Source organism: Mus caroli, chromosome 14 (assembly GCF_900094665.2).
Source record: "Mus caroli chromosome 14, CAROLI_EIJ_v1.1, whole genome shotgun sequence".
Classification (NCBI taxonomy): Eukaryota; Metazoa; Chordata; class Mammalia; order Rodentia; family Muridae; genus Mus; species Mus caroli.
Genome location: NC_034583.1, coordinates 57,693,659 through 57,719,640, shown reverse-complemented (window position 1 = coordinate 57,719,640; position 25,982 = coordinate 57,693,659). Strand labels below are relative to the sequence as shown.

Genomic DNA, 25,982 nt, shown 5'->3' with positions numbered 1-25,982 from the left:
ATTTGTTTAAGCTCTGCAAAAATGGTGGCATGCCGAAGGAATGGAAGAATCTAGAACAATTTGAGAAGTAAAACAAAACAAAATATAGAAGAAATAAGGCTAGGCAGTAACCCAAAGATCAAAGTAATATCTATGCGTCCATGTTGAGCTAAATAGATAACTGAAGTATGCAACTGAATATGTGGAAGAACCTTCAAATTTTTTATTTAGAAATCCAAATAGTTTGTATAAATAACCTGCTTTCCAAGGATGAGAACAGAGCACGCTCTCACTAAGACTTGGCTCTGCATAATGACTTTCTTTCAAGGTGCATATACAGCTAGAGGAGAAAAGTTACTTTGCAGTAGAAAAATGTATAAATATGACCTCAGTGAATTTTGAGATCATCAGTCATAAAGCAAATCAATACCATGTTCTTCTAACAGAATGTACCGAAAACATGCTTTACCTTTGCTCCCTCCTCCCAAATACATCATCTAGTTTAGCCATGAGGACACATCACTGTCTAAACCTGAGTTTGAGTCTGTTCTTTAGAATGGTTGACCAGCATTCCTCAAAACCATCAAGGACTTCAGAAGCAAGGAAAGTCTTAGGAACTCACAGTCAAGGACAATCTAAGGTAGTGGTTCTCAGCCTTCCTAATGCTGTGACCATTTAATACAATTGCTCATAATGTGGCAATGCCCAACTATAAAATTATTTGTTTGCTACTTTATAACTGTTATGATATGCAATCTAAATATCTGATAAGCAGGATATCTGTGAAAGGAGTTGAGAACAACTGGTCTAAGGATACAGAGCAGCTGGAACTCTTGTATCCTAGGGTGGCAGTAGGGGTCCTGGACCAGGATGTGTGGGTATTAGGAAACTCTCTCAGCACAAGGGCAAAAGGTGTGGCAGATGCACCCCACTCTCATTAGATGCCCAATAAAAACCATCATTGCCCAAGCTCACTGCCTCATATGAGCATTAGCCAACCAAAAACTAAGGTGATTGGCCAGGCTGAAGTAAGCAGGTAGAGTTTGTAGGGCAGAGACAAGGAGATAAGAAATTGACACAGAGATCTCTGGAGACTTCTAAAGCACCCCACCCCCATCCACCCCTCACACTAGTGTCCAGATTTGTAGTAACAAGGGATTCGGAGAATTGGAAAAGTCCACGGCGCTCATACTGTTCTGAAGACTTGCCCATTGCCCAGGTCACAAGGGAGAACTTTGTAATAAGTAGGCATCAGGGTGGAGCACCTACAAGGGGCTTGGCTCAATGGTGAGAACTTGGTTCTCAATAGACAAGAGGCTTCTTCCATCATGTCTGACATAGCAACATCCGAACAGACCAAACCGTTAGCTAAGGAACTTGGCTGCATTCTAGAATAACGCCTAACAATCTTCACATGGATGAATTCAGCATATTCCAAGGTAAGAGTCACAGTGCCTGCCATCTACTCAGACATGGTGAGAGGCACAATGACGCAGGGAAATGCAACAACCTCTAAGGAGAAGGCAAATAGCAACTCAAAACCAACTTAGAGTGTACACAAGGAAAATCAGCAGGAAAATCAGAACAGGCATTATAATGGAATGGTATGTGGCTAAAACATTGGAGGCCTAACAGTAACTTTAAAAATTGTGTCAGGATTTTCACAGCTAAAGTATGGCCTGCTTTGGGATCCCTTTTACCTATTATATCCATTTTAAATATATTCACTTGTGTGTGTGTGTGTGTGTGTGTGTGTGTGTGTGTGGTGTACTGGGGAGTACACATGCTGTGGCATGTGTGTGGAGGTCGGAGGACAACTTTCCGGACTCATTTCTCTCCTTCAGCCTGGGTGAGACAGGGTTTCCTTTGTTTATGCCATGCTTCTACCAGGCCAGCCAGTCCCAAAAGTTCTGGGCAATTCTTCAGACTCTGCCTCCCATCTCCAGTGGGGGTGCTGGCTCATCTAAACCCACAGGAATAAGGATCCCAAATGGCAAGGTGTTGAGGAGGAAGACCAGGGATGAGAAAGAAAGAAGACAGGTAGTTGGGACAGGGAAGTCTTGCATGTTGATGAGCTGTGCCAAGCATGCTTATTAAGAAATACAGCATCCTATCTACTATTTGCAGGGGGAAATGAGCCAAGGTCAGCGGAGAGCTAAGCCAGATGATATTGACAAAGAGAGCACAGGATACCCCAGACACAGTTGCCTTAGGAATGATTAACCACAATCCTTTAGGGGAAAAAGCTTTAGGGTTCCCAGGAACGGGGCCTTACCTTCCTTCAAGGCCCCAGACCAGACCTTGCCAATTCCCATAGATTTTTTTTTCCAGAATCGCTTGTAATTACTTTCTCTAAGGACTGATGGGTAAGATTTTGCTTAACAAGGACACTGAAAGATGACACAGGTTATAAGAAGTAAGATAACTACCCTGAGGTTGCCTTGTACTCTGAGTTCCTAAGTAATAAGTCAAAGTCTAACTTAAGAATATGAACATATATGTATAATATAAATATCTGTATGTTGGCCCTGTGGTTAAGATCCTTTGCAGCTCTTGCCGAGAACGTCATCAGTTACCAGCATCCATGTCTGGCAGCTGACAATCATATGTAATTCAGTTCTAGGGGACATGACACTCTCTTCTGACCTCCCTAGGTACTCATGTGAATGTGAGCATTCACACACACACACACACACACACACACACACACACACACACACACTAGTTATAGAAGAATATGTAACAAATAGTTGGATTCCAGCCAATCACCAACAGCTATACATCTGTCAATCCCAGACAGTACTGACTTAACTATAAGGCAGATGCCCGAGTGCAGCCAATCAGATGACCTTTGCCTCGCCTCTGACCAGCCTGTGGAGGTTCGCTGCTTCTGCTGCAGTCCTGCGCCCTCACATTTACTCTTGTTCTCAGTCTGCCTGACTCAGAAGTTATTTTTTGTTCAAACAAGCACCATCCGATTTAATTTGTCGAAAACAGTTTTCTTTTAGTGAGCTGTCTTAGGCCAAGTCTTAGTCAGTTTTCCATCACTGTGACTAACTCGGGGAAACAAGTTAAAAGGAAGAAAAAGGCTTATTCCATTATAGTCTCAAGGAGTTCGGCCTGTGGGTGGTGGACTCCATTGTTTCTGGCTTGGATTGAGGCAGAGCACCCCAGTGTGGAGTTGCATAGCAGACCCACGCTGCTCACATCAGGGTAGCCAGGAGATAAAGAGAGAACACACCATCACCCCAATATCTGCTTCAAAGGCATAATCCCAAGAAGCTACCTTTCTTCCCCCAGGCCCCACTTTATAGAGGTTCTACCACCTCCCAGCAGTGCTTTATGAGCTGTGGCCAAACACATGAGCCATGGGAGACATTTAAAGCCCAAACCATCCCAGTCTGTGCTGTGTTGTTGATCTTGGGTAACTTTTTGTTTGTTTGTTTGTTTGTTTGTTTGTTTGTTTTTCGAGACAGGGTTTCTCTGTACAACCCTGGCTATCCTGGAACTCACTTTGTAGACCAGGCTGGCCTCCAACTCAGAAATCCTCCTGCCTCTGCCTCCCAAGTTCTGGGATTAAAGGCGTGCACCACCATGCCCGGCTGGGTAACTTATAAGGAACAGAAAGGTACTGGCTCGTGGTTCTTGGGGCTGAAGTCTAAGATGGAGAATTGGCATCCAATAAAGACTTTCTGGCTACATCATCCTGTGGTGGAAGGTGGAGGGGAGGACAAGAGAGGGTGAGCGGGACAAAGAATCAAACTCTCTTGTGCCTTTGCAGAAAACATTCTCACAAGGAGCCCACATCCAGCATTATGGCTTTCATCTGGTCAGGAGGACAGAGCCCCCAGGGCTATGCCTTTCTCGTGAGCTCCCATTTCCAACACTGTTGAACTGGGGCCTATGTTTCCAGTATGTTTTGTGGGGGACACATTCACACTACAGCACAGCTGGATATGAAGAGCTGACTCCTCTCTTTGGGGTGGGGGCAGGGTGGGGGTTCTTGGAAAGGCTTTTACTGTTACTGTGTTGTGCATGCTATATTGGAGAACATGCATGCCAGCCCAGTTTTCTTTTATTGCTTGTTTGTTCTTTTTGTCTAGAGGTCAGAGGGTTGCTGTTGTTGTTTTTGTTGTTGTTAAGATCAATTGTTTTTCCTGAATGTGTACCAGAATTATCATATTATCATTTGAAATAAATTTTCTGAAACACACACACACACACACACACACACACACACACACGACAGAGAGAGGGAGAGGGAGAAGAAGAGGGAGAGGGAGAGGGAGAGGGAGAGAGAGATGGGGGAGAGGGAAAGGGGGAGGGGGAGAGGGAGGGGGAGAGGGATTCTTATCTTTGTTAACCGAGTTGAGTTGAGTAGATAGCCCTGAGTGGGTGTGGCACCAGTTCACAGGCAGAGCCTTGGACTGTAAGAGCAGAGAAAGCGAGGTGAGGGGGCATGCACTGTATACTTCCTGCTCTTGACTGTGACAAATCAGCTTCAGGTTCCTCCCTTGAGTGTCCCACAATGTCGGGCTGGACTGTAACCTGCAATTGTAAGTTGAATAAGCCTTTTCTTCCCTAAGTTGCTTTAGATCAGTATATTATTGATCAGGTATCATAGCAACAGACGCAGAATTACAAATGTTTGTGCACACATATATGACATATGTCTCTATTATGGGACTGTTTAACTTCAGGACAATTTTAAAAAATTACAGTCTTAAGTGCTAATTCTATCTTGTGAGCTTTATTTTCTTCAAAAACTCCAAATATAAAGCTTGCTCCATCATGCAGAATCTGGGTTTGGCACTGTAAAAGGGACCGAGAACCCAACACTCTCATTCTGCGAAATGGAGATAGTGTTAAAATGATTCCTAATGACCTGCTGTCACACCCATAAGTCAGAGCATCTCTCAGCCCTCATGAGAGAGGCTTCTTCTCTCTGTACATGCCAATTAACACTGAGAACACAACTGGTCAACATTCAGAGCATAAGACTTCAAAGCTATCAGGTCAGCCCTAAATGGCGAATATATATCACACTCCTTTCCACAAGGTTTGAAGATATTCATCGGAAGAAGAGCAGAATGATTCTAAGAGCCAAGATGGTGGAAACCGGGTTTGCTGGATCCAACAAGTCAAGTTGCACACAGCAATTGTGATGGCTCGTCCAAGACTTGCACAAGCTCCGTCCAGAAAAAAAAAAAATCCACGAATAATGATGGAGGAAGGTAGGCAGGTCCCACCACTAGCTGGAGAGAAACAGGCTAATGTCTTTAATGATGTATCCCCTGGAGGGCTGGCCACACACTGACACAGGTCCTACTCTCAATACTAGCTGGGCAAAACAAAACTCAAACTTGAGTATGGAGGGAGGTGGAAAGGGTGGGTATAGGAGGAGCTCGAGGTGGAGGTGAATATGCTCAAAGTATGTTATATGAAATTCTCAAAGAATAAGTTTAAAAAATGTTTAAAACCCCAAACATACAAGTTGAGTATTCTGTTCAGTCTTTTCGACTACTTTCTGTGTACTCCTTTTTCCTTTTGTCCTACTTTTTGCCCTTGTGTTTTTAACCTGCTTTCTCTATTATATTTCTATAATTTGTATTTGACTTTATTCTGTTGACAACTCAGATTTATTTTCATTTCGGACTCCAAGCGTTGCTTTTCCTTTCATCTGCATCCTGGTCTTGATTAGATTTTGCTCCGTTTCTTTCTGTGTTTTGTACATCTGTGCCTTAATTTTTGATTATAACTGTGAGGACTTAAAAATAATCTCTCTCAGGTGTTTGATGGAGGATATTTGTTCATTTAGAGGTGATGCTCGCCCGCTCTTCCGTGTCTTTCCTGTAATCCGATGGGGAGTTTTATCCTCTACTGTCTCCTCTTACTCTCTGTACACAGTAGGTCTGACCGCTCCTCTTCCAGGTATACAACAGTCAGTGTAGTAAGTGTGTCCATTCACGCATGATGCTGTCGAAGAAAAGAAGCAGTGGGCCGCTGTCTCTGTGGGATGGTCAATCCCCTGCCCCTCCCCTTTCTACCTTGTCGTTTTGGCCTTTCATTACCACATTTCTCCAAAGAGCTTTCTCTGTGTCCTTTGCCGAGAGATGCTCCTCTGCACCAGTCTCTGCCGCTCCCCTCACCCCACCCTCTTTAGATTCGGATTATCTGGGCATTTCTGTGTTGGGTCGGAGAAGGCGGTCTTGATTGTGCTCCTCCGCATTTCCCTGATATGATCTAAGGCTCCAGTTCCCACCACTGCTCCGTTTGGGGCAACTGATGCAGCTCCAGGTCTCTGGAAGTTTGGGGTCTCATAAGTGATTTGCCCTTGATAATATCGTCTGTGTCTGTAATGCTGAAGACATGGGCTGTTGGTGGACTTATCTCCAGGCTCAAAGTGATCTTAGATAGTTGAGGAATTTTCGGTGCACAGATGCGTTTACATCTGCTCTCAACAACTATGTTGCTAAGCACTGTGATTTCCTTCTCCCTATTCACGTCCCCACATCTTCCTGATTTCACTTGGCAGCTGTGAGAGGACTCTGCTGGGGCCGGACTCCATTTGTGGCCATATCAGGTCACTTCCTCAAGAGGCACATCTGCAGACCCGTTTTTAGCTCCTCCCTTCATCTCATCCCCTGTGCACCATATCTGAAACCAGTTCCTCAGAGCCTGGGCTAGGTAGGCTCCCGATCTGAGGACCCAGCCTCCAGGCGCCTGATGAGGTGTAAGGGAGAATTGGAAGGGGGAGCTAGGCTGCCTCTACAGTCTTTTTTCCAGGACCTAATCCAGTGGTTTTGTGTGGGGCAGGGGGCGGGGTGCAGTTAATTGTCTACCGGGCTCACAAGCACTTCTGTAGACACTTTGAATGTCAGCTCATTTAATCCCCAAACCACTTTGATATCACCCAGGAGCACACTGCTGAGAGACGGACACAAGCCTGGCTTCCCATCTGGATTTCACGATAAGTGATCATTTCCACACAGTGAAGGGTACTTACTCTGGGTCTGAAAACTGACTGATAATTTTATATAGCATGGCCAAATATGTGATAATGATTATGCATGTGTATGTTGAACATGTGGCACAGAAACATGTTTTAGCCAATGATGGACCATGTGTACATTTCTCAGCAATACTGCAGCCATTTCAGTGTGTCACTACATTCTGTTATGTTTGCACAATGGTGAGAGTTCTCATACCCTTATTATTAAACAATATGTGTCTCTACCTCTCTGCCTGTGCTTGTCTCTCTGTTTCTGTTTCTGTCTCTCTGTTTCTGTCTCTGTCTCTGTCTCTCTGTGTGTGTGTGTGTGTGTGTGTGAGTATGTGTGTGTGTGTGTGCAGGCACGTGTATATTGTTTGACTTAAATGAACTATATTTTCCAGTAATCTTTACATCTCTCTTTTCTGGACTATGTAGAGATGAAAAATTTGTTGATATATTTTTTCTCAAACTAACAAACAACAAACACACCAAACTTCCCACAAACCCAAAGGACATAATTCTTTGCTTTCTGCAGTGTGCTTGCAGTCAGTTGAATTAAGAAAAAGTTGACATTGTGGGGAAACAGACAGCCTAGGTATGCTGAGTGAGTCAAGTGCTTTTGGAAGGACACTGAATACCAGCTCTCTTAATCCTGACATGTATCCAAGTGTGGGTATTAGGTCGGGTGCCATCTACATTTCTCTTGTCTCTAACATCCACTAATCCCAGTAGCCCCAGGGCCACCCACAGTATACAAAGCATCACCCATATACACATCCTTGTTTGTTACCATATTCAGTTTTGTGCTATGGCCGTAAGCTTGTGGTTTGGATTCTATATGATGGGATACTTAGATTGGAAGACGAATCTGGATGATGATGGGGTTTCCTTGACAAGTAAGACTATGATAATTACTTATTGGAACAGCTTGTCACCTAGTGAGATGACAATGGCCTGATGCAGAAGGCTTATGAGAACTTGCTAACTGCAGGCTCTTGTGACTTAGAATCACCTCCTGCTGAGTCACGTTCTTCTAATGAATCAGCTCTCATTTGAATTTCTCTGCACTCTTTCCTACCTAATATCCTTGCTGAGCACTTCCTTTCTGCAACTTAAAGATTGGAGATTTTTAACTGGAGAATTGCTGAATGACTTGGCAATTACATCTTGAAGGATGTGCCAAGAATCATTGGAAACATAATTTCCCCCAGACTTACAGGACAGGACCCAGTGACACAGAGTGTCCTTTGCAATGACGATAGAGCTTATGCTAGCTAGATCTTTAAATAGGCACCCGATCTTCAAAACCTTGACTCAAACCCCAGGAGTCTGAACATTATTATATTAAGCTTGCCTTGAAATCCAGTTTCACTTCAGTTGATTTATTGCTCAATTAAGAATATTGAAAAATGGCCACTTTTCCTTCCCTATTTTATAGGGATTGTGCTAGTGATGGCTTTAGACAGATAATACACACTAAATATTATTGCACTTCTGCATTTTAGAATCATAGGCCATCTATCCTCTTCAGGGGATAGATATTAGAGTTGTCAGAAAAGAAAGCCAATGTTCCCTTCCAAGGCAAATAATTTTAGAGATAATAAAGCCTTAGAAATGTTACATGCCATTGTGCTGATAAGGAAACGACAGTTGACTGTATCCGTATTCAGGTCACAGATATTTTCAGTTATTTTTCTTGGTGTATCTTAGATTGAAAATCAGACAATCTGTGAGCAGTGATAATTTTTCTCCCCCATCGTTACTGTAGTCGGTCCATACTCAATTGATATTTCAAGATGATGATGAATGTTACTGTGAGCCATGTTTGATTCTTGATTTTCCCTAGTCAGGAGATTGGCAAATGTTATGGTTTGAAAACTTCCCTCTCACATGCATAAAAATGTAATCCCAGGTCCACCAGGCTTGACAAGTACCAGTAAGAAGGAGGTGTTCTACAAGAACAGAGACCTTAGGAATGGGCTGGTGTTGTATCACGGGAGTGGGCTTGTTATGAAAGCAGTTCCTTCTTGTGTGTCTCTCCTCCTTCCATCCACCATGACACAGCAAGAAGGTGCTTGGCAAACACCACGATCGCTTTTAGACGCCTCAATCTCCAGAGTCAGGAGCCAAACAAATTCTAGTGTATAAATTCTCCAGGCTTGAGTAGTCCTTTACAGCACTGCAAGACAGAAAATGACAGCCGTCAATGTAAACTATACTTCATTGTGTTAAAAAAAAATAAATTTTATGAAGAAGAACTTAGAAGTGAGACTAGATATTGGATAAGTTCGGTGAGATTTTCTACAGCCATAGAGGCTATGGTTGGTATGGCTTGTCCTCCAAAGGTTCACGCTCAGAGAACTTGGTCCCCAGTGTTGAGACAGTGAGATTGTTAAGAAGTGGGATCTGGTGGAAGGAAACTGGGTCATGAGGGGGAGGGGGCTTTACTTTACTGGTGAGGTTGAAGCTAGCATGTAAGATCTAGAAGTGGATTAGGACCCAGGAGAATGAGTTGTTTTGAAAGAAGAAGCCTGGCTCCCTTCTCACTCTTCGCCTGGCTTTGCAGATATTTCTCTTCTGTACAGCCTGTTTCTGCATCACAGCTGGGTTTTCATGAAACCAAAGGCCCTCACCACGACACCAGCACTCTGCTCTCTTTAACCTTCTGTCTACAGAGAGGTGAGTCACATAAACCTGTTTTGTTTATACTTTATTCAGTTTAAGAATTTTGTATGACCACACAAGACATTGGGTGAAACCTTCATTTTATGCTCTGTTCCTTGATTAATGGCCAATAATTCGGCTAAGAGTCTGCTCCTAAAAGGCCTAGTTACAGCCTCCCTCAAAACCCATCTACAAGAAATTAACCATTGAACCTCTGAAGGCTAAATATGAAATACCGACAAGTATTTAGTCAACATCACATCTCTCATGGATGCTCCATCAATGTTATAGATGACAGTGGATCCTAGAGGGTCTTGTTGGGCAGACATAGGACTGATGCACCCTACTGTATTCACAAACCTCTTTACTTCCCTGTTTCCAGCTCATAGCATGTATAATAAACAAATGGTAGTAACTAAAGTGGGCTTCTGAATTCTGGGAGCCATTCTTGCAAGTTACTAAATCCTCCTCCTAGCTTTATAGGCAGTCATGGAAGCTCCAGAGGACAATGACACCTAGACTGTCTTTGTCAGGAGAGTGGGGTAGAATTCAATCTGTAGGCAACTGTACTAACTCTGGCTAGCTAGTGTCAGAATTGAACAATGACAATGAAGATTCAATTGGTGGTCAGAGAGTTAAACAGTTGTTGGTATTTCCTATTTGGCATTTAGAGGTTCAATGACTAATTTCGTGTAGGTGTGTTTTGGAGGAGTCTGTGACCACCCTTTTTAGGGGCAGACTATACTTTGTCTTCTTCTCTCAGTTTGTACTGGGGATGAAGTTTCCTAACTTACCAGGCCTGAGCCCAGTGCATCTCTCTGCAGCCACATGAAAGCGATGTAATTTGACCAGAAGGAAGAGAAAGGAGTCTGCATAGGTGCAAACATCTGGAACAGAGGGAACCATGAACCCATCACTGATTGCCTCAGTGCCCTTGACCTAAAGCTCGTGTGCTGGCGTGTTTGCAGTTTTCCTCTCTGCTTCCCACTTTTTGTTTTCTAGAGTAAATTAAATTTTTACATTTTTTCCTTTATAGTTTGGAAATAAAGTGCTTCAAGTCTATTCCACTAGAGGTGACATTTATTTTTTTACTTGACTTATTCCCCCGCCACTCACACACACTCTTACCAATGTTATGATTGATACATAGCTGTCATTTGTGTCTTCCTAACAGGGTGTAAGGATTTTTACTTTTTAAATTTCCTGTGGTGTTGAGAGAAAGACGTGGTCTTAGATTTTAGATTCTGGTTCATTACCATAAGAGCATATAAAAATGTATCATTTTTAAAAATAGTATACTCGACAACAATAAAAATCTAATTCACATTCAAAACTGGGCAAAGGCATTGAATAAATGTTCTCTGAAGACATTATATAACTTGACGATAAACACAAGAAGATGCTTGCAACATTACCCAGTAGCAGAATTCAGAACAAAACTGCAATGAGGTGTTTTTTCACAAACATTAAGATGGCTATTACAAAAGAGAAATAAATAACATAATGGACCACGAGGAGAATAACAAGCACTCGAAAGTGTGTCGAGAAATTGGAACGCTCGTACCTTGCTGGTGACTATCTGAAGTCATGAGGCACTGCTGAAGATGACTGGGAAATTCCCCAAAATGTTAAACATAGAATCAAACGACTCAGACACTCTGCTCCAGGCATACCCTCGGAAGAATCACAAGCGAGGACTCAGATTCGTGCAGACTATGTCTGTAAAAGAGGTATCTCTAAGGGACCAAAGAGAGGCAGCCCAAGGGTCAACACACAGACGCAGCCAGAGCAAGGGAAGGTCCTTTTCTTCTAGTCAAGAAGACAGACTTGGGAAGAAATGAGCATTGTGGGATCTTGACCTCAGGCCCCTAGAATGACAAGAAGATGTTTTGTTTGTTTGTTTGTTTGTTTGTTTGTTTGTTTGTTTTTTTGCTTTAGTGACACCATGTTCATTTGGTCAGGGCAGCCTTTGGTGACCGATTCTGTTATCCTACTCAGTCAGTGCATTGGATGGCCAGATTCTCCTGTACAAATGACCTCTTGTCTCGATTACCCTGCAAATTAGGATGAGACTCCCATAATCAGGTAGAGTTGGAAAACAAAGAACACAAAAACACCCTTGAACTCCATATTCTGTCATTATTTGTAAAGATGAAGTTCTCCCGTTCATTCATTCATTCATTCACTCACTCACTCATTCATTTATATCTAGCCACATGCAGGAAGACCTAGAATCAGAAGTTGAGAAGCTCTGATATGCTGCGCCTGTGCCAGGCAGTGGGTGGGGCTGTGAGAACCCACTCTAGACAGCAGTGGTGACTTCATGCTGAGGGTGTAGCCTCTCCACGGAGTGCTGAAAGAACCAAATCCCACGAGTCTTGTTTTACAGCCTCTGTCAGAAGCCACAGCTGTCCAAGCAGTTAGCCAATGTTTTGGATTTTGATTTGGATGGCTTAGTTCAGATAAAGACTCAGGCCCAGTTGTAACTCGGTGGAAGAGCATGCTCCCAGCATGTGCAAAGCCTCCAGGCTGTCCCACGGGGCCACAACATTAAATCAAAATAAAGAGGGCTGCACATGGTGTTGCACGAAGTCTGATCCAAACCAGACGAAGAATATATATTTTCTCTCCTTTTTCCATCTCCCATCAATCTTTGCATCACACCCTCAGACGCTTTTGTATCAGCCATGTTGACTGTGGAAGCCATGTTAACTGTGGATTGGGTAGGGACAGAGAGGGATGAGGGAACAGAATGCTCACTTAGAGAGGAAAATGGTTATGGGATGAAGCTCCCTGGAGCTCAGAGCACCAAATATGATAGCGTGCCCCTGAACTGGAGCATCCCTGCATGAGAGCACCCCGTCACTAGAAAGCACCCCCTCTGCTTTAGAGTGCCTCTCTGGGCCAAGCACGGCCTGAAAATGGTTTCTCTGTTTAGTTTGTCTATTGCATTCCACAGTGAAATGTTGTTAATTGAAAATAATTTTCAGGAAGGAAGACCAAGAGTGGGGACAAGGGTGATGTCCCAGAGGTGGTCCCAAGGCTACAGGAGTAGGTTCAGGACCTGTCTCTGGGCTGGTCACTGACCCCTGACCTGTCCAGTCATTTATGTCTTTTGCATTGTTCCTGGTAACTTTAGACACTGTCTCTAATAAGACGCCATTGTCTTCCTGCCATACGCTTACTCTTTCACTCTGCATAGCCTCTGCTGGAGCCTGGCTTCCTCCCTGCAAGGGGCTCTCCCAGGGAGGATGCACCACTGAAATCCTGGTTCTCTCACAAGGAAAGCCCACCTTTCGTGGCAGGCAGTGATTGTGGTCAGTGCCACACTTACAACTGCTATGACCCTGGTTGTTTTAGATCCAGGAGGAATCTGAGGTCCTGACATCAGCCGCAGAAAAGCTGAGACCTGTGTTGTCCTTTTAGACTCCATGACAACAGTACAGAAGGGGGTCTCCAGTCATCTCCAGGACATATGGGGCCTGCAGCACAGGCCAAGTCACTCAGCAGTGACCCTCAGACTCAAGACAGTTTCTTTATTGTCCTTGTGTGAGGATGAGGGGAAAGTGGAGCATTGTAACTAGAGTGAACCATGGCATCATTTAACTGATTTCTGGATGGCTTGGGGCATCTGTGGCAAGAAAACAGGGAAGAATTTGGAAAGAAAATAAAACAATTCCACTTTTATCTAACAATATTGATAGTCCCTCCTCACTGTCTAATCTTCAGTCCTTGGATATTTTTCATGTCTGGGTAAGTCACCTATGTAAATGGTGGGTTTAATATTAAAATTTATAGATGTGTTGTGGTCTTGTTGATTCAAAATTGTCAGGTATCCAGTTTCCAGTATTGGGGGTATAATAAACAATGCTGCTATTAATATTCTTGTAATTAGCAACTTTTATGAGCCTTCTTTTCATAATAAATTCCTAGAGAGATTGTGGGTCAGCTCAGTGGGAGACCACCTGCCCGACATATGCAAGGCTCACCCCCTTGCCCAAGACAGACAGTTTTCCCACTGGCTTCAAGAAAGAGCCAAAGGACAGAGGTGGCGCCTATCTGCATGCCCCTGACTTTGTCAGTTGATTTGCCAGCCTGTACTGGAATGGTTGTGTTTAGAATTTCCTTCTCCCTGCAAAGAAGAGATAGATGAAGAGACACACAGCTGTCTAACAATCAAGAAAACAATGGGTGTGTGACCCCTGAATGGGGTCCTTTCTGGAACTAAAGCTTTGGCAGTGCCACAGCCTGAAGCAGGAATCTATCTACAGAAAGTGCTTTCTCATGCTAATTCTAAATTCAGGAGTCATACTTATAAACTACAGCAGAAAGGAAAGACCTGCTTCAGGTTACGTTAGTGCTACAAGAGCCTTCAAGCACACAGGGTACCTCCCTTGGAGAAAACAAACAAGCACCAACCAACCAACCGAAGCACCTATTCCTTCCGTCCTTTCAGTCATCTGGGTGCTGAGTGTTCTTAAACTGATGAGAATCCATTGATTTTATTTGAAACTGGAAGATTCACGACTATTAGTGATGTCCAGGCTGGGCTTTCCAGCACTGTGGAAAGCTGTTCTGTCTATTTCACTCTTCATGGTGGTATTTAAGTCATATTGCACCAGCTCATAGCTGAGAGAGATGAGGACTGGATATTACAAGTGGAGAGTATCCTGCCTTGTGGAAAAATGGTGAGAGAATCCCCATTGGCTACTTGGAGCCCAAGATAGAGACCAGAGGGCAACAGCAGGCGAAAGGGGCCAGGTTGTTCATTCAGGTAGCAAGAAGGTTGGTTCTCCTCACGTGGGCAAATAGCTTCTTTGTTTACATTTTCTCCAGTCCCCTGCACCGAGACTCTAAAAGTGCATTTTTGAAGCACAAGTGGACAAATTGAGGGGTAGGGGTGGAGAGAGTTGAGGGAAGCAGCTTTATATCTCACGGATGGGCGTGAAGGGACATTAGAAGCCTGGGACACTGGATGGGCTGGTCTTTCGAGGCTCAGCTAGTATAATGATTCCATGTGCTTCATGAGCACGCATTTCTCTTGGGATGCAGTTGGGAGCCCTGGGAAGCCGTTCACATAGGTTGTATCTGGTGGGCAACTGGGTTGAGTTCGCTGGTTTAGGCAGGGCGGCACACCCTGTTTTTGGAGAGGCTGCTGCTCTGCTCTGCTCCGCTTGCCTTAGAAAGCTACATCCTCAGCAAGTTCTATGGTTGTTTTGAGGATCACAAGCAAGGAAAAGGGGGTGAGCTGCGTCACCAAGGCCACCTGGGGACAGTGCTAATGGGCATGGCTTATGGAAGTCAATAGCCTGTCCTACTTTTGCCCTCTTCTTATGCTCAGACCTATTACTCTTTTTTGGCTCCTCACCATTTGGCTTGCAGTTTCTACCCCTCAATTCAATAAACCCCAAAGACGACCTTACAGACACAGTCTACCCAATCTTGGCCTCTTCTGACCTGGGTTATTATCCTATTCCTCAGTTTACCCAGGCAGTAGACTTGTGAGCAGCGTTATCACTGTGACAAGGATGTGGTTTAGAAATCCTACGCACTGTGTTGGGAGCTAGGTCCCAGTGTGGGCATGCAGGGAGGTGGCAGCGTTAAGGAGTGGATTCTTGGGGTGGGGTAGGGTGGGGTATACTTAGGTCAAGGGAGCAATTGGTGGGGATTTCTGGCTTTCTGTTTGAAGATGTGATGTCCTCCTCTTTGCACAAGTTCCCATCATCCACCATGGGCCCTTGACAGGTGGGCACTGTTTATTGATCTTCCAGTCTCCAGAACTATGAAGCAAACAAACTTCTTTAAAAACTAAAGCTAGCTTCCCTCACCTATTCTGTAACGATCACATCAAATGAACATATTCATCCAATATGCTCTGCTTCTCCTGTAGAGACCCCTGCTGCTGTGGGAACGAAGGGGCCCTTCTCTCAGATTCCTAGCTGGCTCTGCTGAGGGTGTTTGCCAACTCACTGTCATGTTATCATCCCTGTTCCCTCAGCAACTACAGCACTTGCACATTTCCGATCATTGCAAATGGTTTTGAACGAACTGGAATGATCTGAGATTGTCCTGCGTTTAGGAAGAAGCTGCAGAATAAATGAAGAAGCCGCTGGAATTAAAGATAGATGGCTAGGAATCTAATTCTGCCATTACTGCTAGCTGAGCTCTCTGAGGAAAAAAATACATTCCCTTAAGCTTTATGCTATATGCGAATGTTGTTACCCCTTGGCCAGATCTGTCGAGGGGAAATGAGCTAGCTGGAGCTGGAAACTGTGAGTACTCTGTATGTGGAAAGTTATTTTCCCAGCATCATTTCTGTCCCTCTGTGCCTTCGCCTCGTATGTGAGGCATAAGCTGCCATGACATCAAAATCTAAAACCAGCGAAAGGATAGTGGCCGCCATGTGAGGAGTACGGATGTGACAGTTCCCCGTGAAGTTCTGAAGGAAAAAATCCCCCGCCACCTTTCTGCATTAGCTTTCTTGTTCAGGTTGATTTCTCACCACACCAGTTAGACTTCACTCTCTCTGAAGGAAGTCTTGTGAAAATTTCATTTAAAGCAAGTTCTGAGAGACCTGATATGCTTACTTTATGAGGAGTGCCTAAGTTAGCTGGAAACAGCACAGGGGACATTTTGGCTGTTAGTCAGCTCTTGAGGGGAACTGAAGAAGCCTAGCAGTTATGTTACTAGGTATCTCTTTTTCCGCACAGACAGGAGGAGGTTTGGATGGGCACCTACACTTTACAGGTACAAGAATCAATTCATTGCTGTGAATTCAGTGGACTCAAAGATTACATGCAAAGAACTCTGCTTTGACAGCTGTGTGACTCAGAATTCACTCCTTTTCCTCTGTCCCACATCAACAGGCTTCAGACAATCGGAGAAGCAGGTGACATTTGAATTCTTCCTTTTCTCTTGAGATCCAAGTCATCTAGAAGTCAGACCATACTAGAGTCATAGGAAGTGCCAGTAAAGCCTACTGGCGACACCAGGTGACACCAGGCTTGAGCAGAGTGTGAGTGACTGTGAGCCAGGGACTGGAAAGGGGATTGCTTGGGTTCTAATTTAGACTTTTTGACACTAACCTGTGTCTCTGAGGAGTTAGCTCAACTCTCCGTGAGTCCATTTCCTAGTCTATAAAATGGAGATCCACACATTGCTGACCTTTCAACTCTGTGTCAGAGTTATGAGTTCTAAGCTTTAACACAGTTAATTAGTTACCATAATTTCTTTGAAACCGAGTATTTGACTCAACATTATTGATACATTGGGAAATCATTTGAGCATTCATTGAATTCTTCAGTGACTTTTGTATAAATGGATCTATGAGAAATGTGAGATGAACAGAAAACATGCATTCATCTGGGTGGTGCTAGATGTAAAACAAAAAATGTGTGTGTGTGTGCACACGCGAGCGCGCGCGCGCGCATACACACACACACACACACACACACTGTGAAACAGCTCCTGTCTCCTGCATCCCATCATGTGTTAGAGAACATCTTTAATGTTGGTACTCACCTTCTTATTTCAGATAACTCTCTCTCCATCTCTTCATAAACTGCTGCCTTCTGAAACCTGATTCCAAGAAGCTTCAGAGCAGTTAAAAGTGAAGGGCCAGATCATTTTATTATCTATCTAATGTGTGTGTTACTAGGCTTATTAGTTTCCTATTCGTTGTTGATGTCCCACTGATGAAGCTTTTGAATATTGTATCCTAATACTCTTTTCCAAGAGGGCTTTAGCTTTGTGGTTTTGCAAAGTGAAAGATGCTTTGTACTATACAGATATCATGACCTAATAGAACTGGATGTATTTAGGACAGTGCTGTGTATGCAATAAACCTCTCAATGAATTATAGCTATTATTATCCTTACCAGAGTCCTTTGGGGAGGGTTTTTCAACTGTTGCCTTTCATGTGGAAGTATGAAGAATGTCACTAAAATGTAGATGACAGAGATTCAATTATTTAGTAGTCATTTAACCTTAAGTACTCAATATCCTTGTTCATTTTTATTGTCAACGTGACATAACCTGGAGTTACCTAAGAACAGGGAACTTTACCTGTAAAATTGCCCGAGTCTGATAGACTTGTTGACATATCTGTGTGAGAGAGTCTTGATTGAGACTTGATATGGGAAGTCTTAGTCTACTGTGGGAGGCACCATCCCTAGCAGGAGGGCTAAGAAAGATAGCTGGGCATGCCCCATTGAGCAAGACAGTAAGCAGTATTTTTCCAGAATTCTGTTTCAGGCTCCTGCCCCAACTTCCTTCAATGATGGATTATGAATTAGGAATATAAGCTAAATAAACCCTTTCCTCCCCAAGTTGTTTTTTTTTTTTTTCTGTGATTTTCTTTTATCACAGTAACAGAAAGCAAACTAGAACATGGGGTGTCTGGCATAGGATTGGCTGGACACAAAATTAGGTGAAAGTTCACACAGCTGGTGTCCTCATAGAACAGAAGGTCTACCTAAGAAGAGAGCATTAAAGAAGAAAGCTGAGTCAGGCTGTAGCTTGACTTTTGGGCTACTTTATTGGGTTCTTTTACCTACTACCCTTCTCCACCCCAACCCCTTCCAACCTCCCAACACTAGAAAGGAGAGAAGAAGGTTAGAAGGAAAAGGGACATAGGCCTCTTTAGACTACTTCCTGCTGATTAGGGATGTTGAGTTCCTAGAGGCAAACCCAATCTTTGTCATCAGGCAATCCAGCAAGACAGCAAACAGCGAAAGCAGCAGCAAGAACCAGCAGCAGCAGAGGGAGCAGCAGCCACCACCTCTCTCAGGGCTCTGGGACTTTTAGACCCTCTCAAGAGTCCCCAGAATTCCAAAAGTAAACTATCTTCAGCTGGCAGAATCACGCCCCTGCGAGATTTGTCCCTGCATGGGACAAATCATAGTCAGCTGCTGTGGACAATCTGAAGCAGCCCCATGATCCCACACCTGGGATTAAAAACATATTCACATAACATAACTGGGATTTTTAAAGAACCCAAAATCCTTGCTACAAGGGTTTGCTGGTATGCTCTACAGCCAGGGCATTACAGTGGTGGCCCAGCATGAGAAAGTTTCCTGGATTACATGGCCTCAAGTCCAAATTCTAAAGGATGAGTGAGGGGCTTCTCTGAAGAGGCTCTGGAGTTGAGGGACATCACAAATAGAGCTAAAGCAAAGGCTGAGGGGGGAACTCCTGGCCTTGTGAAGGGTGAGACAGAATGCTGAAGCAAGTTAGGAAGCATCAGGCCACATCTGCTCAGCACTTGCTCTTTCTTCTGAAGACATTCCGGGGCAATGCAGGGCACTTCTGAGACAGAGATTCAAGCAGCCACCCACTGTTCCTTTCAAAGCTCCCTCTGACTTGAGGTAAATGGGAGGAAGAGGTCAGCAGCTTTCAGGAAGTCAGTGTACTAGTGAGGACAGGAAATAATGTTGTTCAGGGAGAGGGAAGCTTAGAATGAAATGGATGTCTGGGAAGTGGGATGAGCAGGATGCTGGTTGTAGGGGTGGAGTGAGAGGAAAGAATCAAAGATGGTTCCCAGGCCCAGCCTGGAACAATGAGAAAAAGTGAATTGGAAGGAGAAAACCTGCGCTTGGCGAGAAAAACAAGGTGCATTGTTCACATGATGATAACCATGGCCTGAAATCCATGATCGACCTGGAGCCACGAGCTCACTGTTTCCCTGGCACACAGCTGGCTCAACCGACTTCACTTGGCGGGAACACGTTTTGGATATTTATTAATTCAATTACACTTGGGAATTACGCATGCCTTTGTGTCTTCCAAGAAAACATCTACTAGAATCAAAACCAAGATTCTGGAATCGAGGATTATTTGTGGGCAGAGGTGCCTTGTTTTGCCTAGCCCACCCAAAGTCATGCTGAGAAAATTCCTGAAGAGTGTAAGTAACTGTGAAAACAAGGTAAATGTTTACATAACCACTTAAAAAGCAAAAAGAATGTTCAGGCCTAGGAGCATTCTAGCTCTCTCTGAGCCCCAGATATTTTTATAGCGGGTATAGACTAGAGAAAAACAGCCAGAGTGAGGTCTACCCAACCTTCATTATAACCAGGATAACTTTAAAAGGAACCAAAGCTGGAGTCCTGCTGGCTTCCTTGAATGGTAATAAAACCCACTGGGGTAGGGGTGGGGGAACCCCACTTTTCTACTTTCTATCTTAGTGAGCATCGAAGTCTAAGGGGCCGAGGAACATCATTCTGTCAGTCCTTAAAGGCATTAGTGTTCTGTAATTTTATTCCTAACTGGGATTAATTTATGAAATGAGCTGGGCTTCCGACTCTACAGTTCTGGTTTTCAGCCAGGCTTAGTAAGAAAGAGTAGACTACAGCACTCCTGTACGGTGGTCTCCCAGTGTATGGTTCTGGATACACCACCACATGCATGAAGCTGAAACCAACACTGGATTTCTGAGCAGGATGTTCACCAAGCAGCTACTTGCCGTCTAGTGGTTTCACGGTGGGACATGCCTTGGCACCTACACCAGCAGGCTGCTTTTCTATCTAAAGATCCTTCAGAACTAGTATTTTCTTTAAAAGAAGAAAGAAAGAAAAATGACAATGGCCAAGTGAAAGTATATTCTAGCTAATTTGTTTCGGAAGAGTAACCTAAGAGGCCTGAGAGTAGTTTTCTACTACTGTGGTCTGGTGAGTGGAGAGAGTAGACACTGGCATCCAAGCCCGAGATGAGGATGTTTTAGTAAGCAACAGGTCTAGTACAAGCCCAAGTGTGCAATGAGAGAAACCACATGGGTTTGTCTATGTACATGCTAGGAGGTTTGTAGCTCAATAAAATTGCCAACAGCCCATTTCCTACAGACATCCTTATTGTTAACCAATATGTAAGAGTATAAAAGATATTGTTGGAAGGGTTTGTTTTTATTTGTGGGTTTCAAGTGTGAGAAGCACATCTGTTTCTTTCACTTATTTGTAACCAAACGAGGCAAGGGCTGAACATTGCAAATGGACAGGAAGGTGGAGCAAGAGGCAGAGAACCAGGCTGTAGAGGAGCAACAGAAATGGGTTCTGAACTCACACGCAGGAAAGAGCAAACACGACCACAGGCCAAGTGGACAAAAGGAGGGCTGGGCTGTGGACTCTGCAGAATTTGAATGTTCAGAGATCCCAGGGATTCCTTTATCATCAGAAGTCCAGCCTAGGAGAGAAAAAAATATCACAGTCCCTTGCTCTGAGCTCTTCTCTAACAAAGAAAGCTCAAACAGGTGTGAGTGTCTGTGCACACTAGTGTGCACTGCAGGTGTGCAGTGTGCATGGGGTGTAAGGTGTGCAAGCGGTAGGAGGGTACAAGAGTGGGAGGTAAGGAATGAACAACTTTAAATGTCAACATATATACTGATCGGAATTGTATTGGAGGTAGTGGGGTAGTCCCTAGAATGTGACCTGTTACCTTCTGGATGGAAAGGACCGTGTCATGTACAGTGACCAAGAACTTGGAATTACTAGTCACAATTCCCAGGGCAAAATCATACATAAAAGACCAAGAATATAACAAGCAGGATGTGTTTCATCAGTGTTAGTAACCACAATGCCAATTTCTATTGGTACCACTTTCTTTAAATTGCTTTACTTCTATCAGAAAATAGTTTTCTGGGGACAGAGATATGACTTCGTGGTTAAGAGCACATTCTACTCTTGCAGAGGACCCCAGATCAGTTCCTACGGACCAGATTGGGTGATTTACAACTACTTATAAATCCAGCTCCGGGGACTTCAGCCCCACAGAAGCTTAAAGCAGAGGCCCAGGAGAGTCCTGGAGAGCAGCTGGGGTTAGCACTGCGTAGCTGAGAAGCCGGCATCGGATGCTCTGGCTCATTAATGCTGAGATGAAGCACCAGGACCAAAAACACCTTGGGAAGGAAAGGGTTTCTTTTACTTACCGTTCCATAGAAAAGTTCATCATCAAAAGTAGCGAGGGCAGGAACTCCAGCAGGACAGGAACCTGGAGGCAGGAGCTGATACTGAGGCTATGGAGAGGTATTACTTACTGGACTGCTCCCCGGGGCTAGCTCAGCCTGCTTTCTTAAAAAACGCAGGATGGCGACAGCTTGTGTCAAGTAGGCATAAAACTTGGCTCCCATGTTCTTAGGCAGTGGAGGCAGCAGAAGCAGCATCTACTCTAGAAAGGTGGAGCTGCATCCACAGCAGGCTCCTTTTCTCTCCTTCTGGTTGCTCCATCCCTGCTCCTGGCTCATTCAGTGACACTGTTCTCATCCATGGCAGGCTTCTCCCTGGTGCACTGACCCATATCAGTCCTCATTCTTCGCTTCCAACTCCTGAAACTGGCTAGCTACTCTTTGGTTATCCAACTCCAAGATGGCTTCTATGGTGCCATTCAACCTCTGGTGGTATAAAACAACCCCTCTCATAATTACATATTCATCCTTTCTATTCTGTGTTGATGGGGGAATGTATATTAAAATACAATGAAATGGTATATTAGAATAGAATCCAGTGCAAACAAAAGCCACACAAGATTAAACAGCAATCTCTAGGAACAGACTATAATGCAAGGGTGGTATTCACTTTAGAGAAAGAGAGTAGATTGGGGTGGAGATGGCCCATGTCACTCTACCTAGCTGTTCCTAATTTTTTAAGCCATATATTTGTTTGTGCAAATTTTCTGTACTCATGTTTGTCTTACAATAAAAATGTTTTTAAAAGTTGGCTGAGACAGGCACAGATACTCACACCCAACCAATGGACTGAAGTTGGGGACTCCTGTGGTTGAATTAGGGGAAGGATTGAAGAAGCTGAAGGGGAGGACCACCCATAGGAAGACCAGCAGTCTCAACTAACTCGGACCCCTGGGAGCTCCCAGGGACTGAACCACACACTCCCCGCAACCCTCCTTCCACACATATATAGCAGAGGTCTGCCTGGCCTGGCCTCAGTGAGAGAAAAGGAGCTTAATCCTCTGAGACCCTTGAGGCCCTGGGGAAGGGGAAGGAACCTGGTTGGGGAGGGGTAAGCACCCTCTTGAGGCAAGAGGGAGGAGAAATGGGATGAGGAACTGTGGGTGGGAGGATCTGGAGGAGGGCAATGGCTGGCTGTAAATTAATTAATTAATTAATTAATAATAATAATATAATAAAACTTTAAGAATCAACATTATTTGTTAAAACATGTGAGGTCTTACTGTTCTTTGAAAATAAGATCTCTGAATGTCTGGCTAAATTTTCCCTTTTGTGTGTTATTTGCATTCATACAAGGTGTTCTGGCTGATTTCAAAGGCAATTTTTAAAAATTACCCCATGGGTAATAAGAAAGCTGTGTAGAAAAACAGTGCATGAGACCTAAGGAATGTCTATGCATCACTTGCCTTCTCGGCAGGATTTGGAGACTTCCTTGTTAGTGTTTATCACCAATCACACTGAAAATGCTCAGATATGGAATTATTCAGCTTCTATAGCTAGGAGGCAGTTAATCAAAGACAGCCTAGGAGTTTCAGCAGTGCCTCTGACAATTTGAGCTTTGCGTCTGCGACAGAAGGCATTTCACAGTCCTACCATTAGACTTCTATAGAATTCTCTGACTATGCAATGAATCTGCTCTTGCCAAAACAAAAACACAAACAAAAACAAATGATGTGTTCTCTTTCCCACCTACATCTGCATTCTCCCTCTCTTATGTCTTCAGCAGTTTGTCATAACAACCCTGAAAGAGCTCACCTGCAAACAAGCACAGAAAACAAATCCTGAAATCTATGCAGAAAAAAGGTAGATAATTTACAAATAGACAAAAATCTCCCTCGTCTCTAATTTCTCCTGATGCAGAAAAGAGACCAAGAAGGAACAAAATACTTGCAGGGGATTTTAAGGGACAGAGGTGTGACCCAATAACTTCACAGCAATCCCAGTTCTCATGCCTGGGGTGAGCAGAGGATCCTCAGACATGTAAGAGCTTAGGGAATGCAGCCGTAAGGCTAACTCTTAGATTTTATGGCATTTATACCAGCTATGTATGGCAGTGATCACTGGGTGAAGAATTTGCTATATACCAGGAATAAAGACCACCAAGGCCCTTTGAAAGTTAATTGGGTTGAATCCAAATATGATGACTCTGACTGTCTCACTCAGCACAAATGTCAAACACATTTTCAGGGAATGTCATCAAAATGCAGTGATGTACGGGCAGCAACAGACCTCTGCAGCTTCCCCACGTCCTGTATCGCAGCACACGCACACCTACATTTGTTCTCCATTTTCTCTGCTGTCAGCATAAATTCCACGGATGCAGATCCTTTGTTCTGTCTTCCACGTTGAGAGAGTCACAGTAGTTGAAACTCACCAGAGTGCACAGCACAGTCCAAATCAGGGCTAACTAAAGGCAGTTTATGTCATGAAAGACTGAAAGGGGTTCATAGAGATTTGGGGAGCAGACTTTGAAAGCATATTTATTTATTTATTTATTTATTTATTTATTTATAGGTAGTGTCCATTGGTGTTTGTCCTGTATACATGTTTGTGTGAGGGAGTTGGATCCACTGAAGCATGAGTTACAGACACGTGTGAACCAATGTGTGGGTGCTGGGAATCAAACTCAGGTCCTCTGAAAGAGTAGCCAATGCTCTCAAGCATTGAGCCATCTCTCCAGCCCTGTGCACTCACATGTTAAACTCTCACAATTAGACAAAATTGGTTAAATAATATTATTAAAAAAGAAAGCACTAAATGACATAAAAATAATATACTGTTTTATAAGCACTGGAGAAATCCAAGACAGCAGAATCCTCCCATGATCAGAAATAAACCTCCTGTTTCAAGTAGGATAAATACCAATGACAAATGTTAGAAGAAATAATTTTTTTTGAGACAGGGTTTCTCTGTGTGGACCTGACTGTCCTGGAAATCAATCTGTAGACCAGGCTGGCCTTGAACTCACAGAGATCTGCCTGCCTCTGCCTCCCAAGTGTTGAGATAAAAAATTTCCACCACCTGAAATAAAGAAATTAAAATACTGTGAAAGCGTAATAAAATTGAATCAAAAGTAAACTCAAATATTGTTTTGTGTTTGTGTGTGCATTTTTTTTCCTTTAGAAATTTACCTAAAACAGATAAAAAATGGCTTTGGTGAGGTTGTTTGTTTTTGTTGTTTGGTTGGTTTCGATAGAGTCCTCATTCTAACAGGTAGGTGTTGTGGGTTGCCCTGGTGCTGTTTGTATTCTGATGTTAATTCTGCTTCCTCAATAGAGGCTGCCTCTGAAGAGGAGTGGATCACTTACTTAGATGATCTCATGTGAACCTAGGACATGACATTCCTAGAATCTCCCCATTCTAACTGGTCAAATAAAGGCTAGAGCCTGTGATTGGGCAGTGGAAGGGAAAGGTGGGGCTGGTGGTCTTTGAGAGTGGAGGAAGAACAACGGAGGAAGAGTTGTGGAAGGAAGATGGAGCAGAACCACATTGCCTGGATCTCATAGCTGGGGAATAGATTAGTGTAGTGGTAGATCTGTCCAATCTAAGTGTATAGCTTATACAGCTTATAAATATAACTGGGTTGTGTGTGTTTTTATATGGGCTTATTGGGATTGGAGATTTACTGCAATAGGTAGGCCATTTGCCTCAACTTCTAAAGTGATGGAATTACACACACACACACACACGCACACACACACACACACACACACACACACACACACACGGTGGTAGCTGGTTCCTGGTGAGTTCTTTCCAGTTACTTCATAACAAGTGGGTGTGATATCATCATGGCAGAGCCACACAGAACAGGGTTACTTATGCCGGGGGGAGGGGAGGAGCTGGAGGACTCACAGGCCAGGATTGCTTTTTATAATGACTGACTCTCATGGTAACTAACTAGAGAACCCCAATCTTGCCTGAGATTACCCCATATGACCTTCCATTAAATGTCTCCCCTTTTTACAGGTTCCCTTCCTAGCAGCACCACACTGGGGGACCAAGGTTTAAAAAGTAAAGGAAGCAATTTTTTGTTCCACACCGATCCATGCTTTGCCTGCACAGTTGAGGGTGGACACAAGAGCCAGTTGACATGCACAGCAAGGAGGGGGAACCACTGGGAAAGCAAGGAGAAAATTCTTCTGATCCTGCTTGCTTTTTGAAAAAACTTGGGGGTTGGTTGACAGGAGACTGCCTAATGGGTGGCTCCACGGTGGTCAGCAAGTTGTCCCGAGCCCACAGAAAACCAGGACTTTGCTTAGTCAGACAAATAAACCAATCGGTTTCAACAGATGGAAGCCAGGGAAATAATGTGGACTCTCTATTAGCTTTAGCAACTTCTCCGGCATAGAAACATGGGGTTATTTTGTTATGTTTTGTTTATTTTGAGTGTGT

The 25,982-nt window shown here is 43.8% G+C and overlaps 1 long non-coding RNA gene across 1 annotated transcript; it reads left to right on the top strand.

Moving 5' to 3' along the window:
* Positions 1–1,440: 1,440 nt before the first annotated feature.
* LOC110309898 lies at positions 1,441–10,631 on the top strand. The gene is made up of 4 exons (XR_002379760.1): positions 1,441–1,583; positions 5,039–5,213; positions 9,540–9,652; positions 10,462–10,631. It is a non-coding gene; the product is annotated as an uncharacterized LOC110309898 (long non-coding RNA).
* The last annotated feature ends 15,351 nt before the right edge of the window (positions 10,632–25,982 follow it).